The following is a 432-nucleotide window of genomic DNA, read 5'->3' on the forward strand; positions in this document are numbered from 1 at the left end:
TACAAGTTTAAAGAAAATATTTTTTATATTTGATTATACTTTCTTCATCAACTTTCTACAACTTTTTGATGTTTTTGCACCCTCAGATTTTCAAATAGTTATATCTCGGCCAAATATTGTCCTATCCTAACAAACCATACATCGATGGAAATTTATTCAGCTTTCAGATGATGTATAAATCTTAATTTAAAAAAATTTACCCTCATGACTGTTTTTTTGGTCCAGGTCACATATGTATTCCAGTTGTTGCTGGTCACTATTCCAGTGTTGCTTGTAAGTGCTGGAGTGTTTGTAAGCAACTTGTCGGCATGATTCAATGACAAAAATATGCAGTATGTGTAATGTAACAGTTACTTGTCACTAGGGCTGCACGATAAATCGCATGCGATATTTAATGCGCATCTTGTCAGAAAGCCGGTTCTGTAATCAGCG

General features: G+C 34.3%; 1 protein-coding gene across 3 annotated transcripts in view; it reads left to right on the forward strand.

Moving 5' to 3' along the window:
• Window positions 1–432, forward strand: part of LOC107667524 (regulator of G-protein signaling 7-binding protein A-like) — an 8,758-nt gene that overhangs the window by 2,517 nt on the left and 5,809 nt on the right. The gene's annotated exons all lie outside the window — the stretch shown is intronic.

The sequence above is a fragment of the Sinocyclocheilus anshuiensis genome, unplaced genomic scaffold, assembly GCF_001515605.1.
Source record: "Sinocyclocheilus anshuiensis isolate Anshui unplaced genomic scaffold, SAMN03320099.WGS_v1.1 scaffold1132, whole genome shotgun sequence".
Lineage (NCBI taxonomy): Eukaryota > Metazoa > Chordata > Actinopteri > Cypriniformes > Cyprinidae > Sinocyclocheilus > Sinocyclocheilus anshuiensis.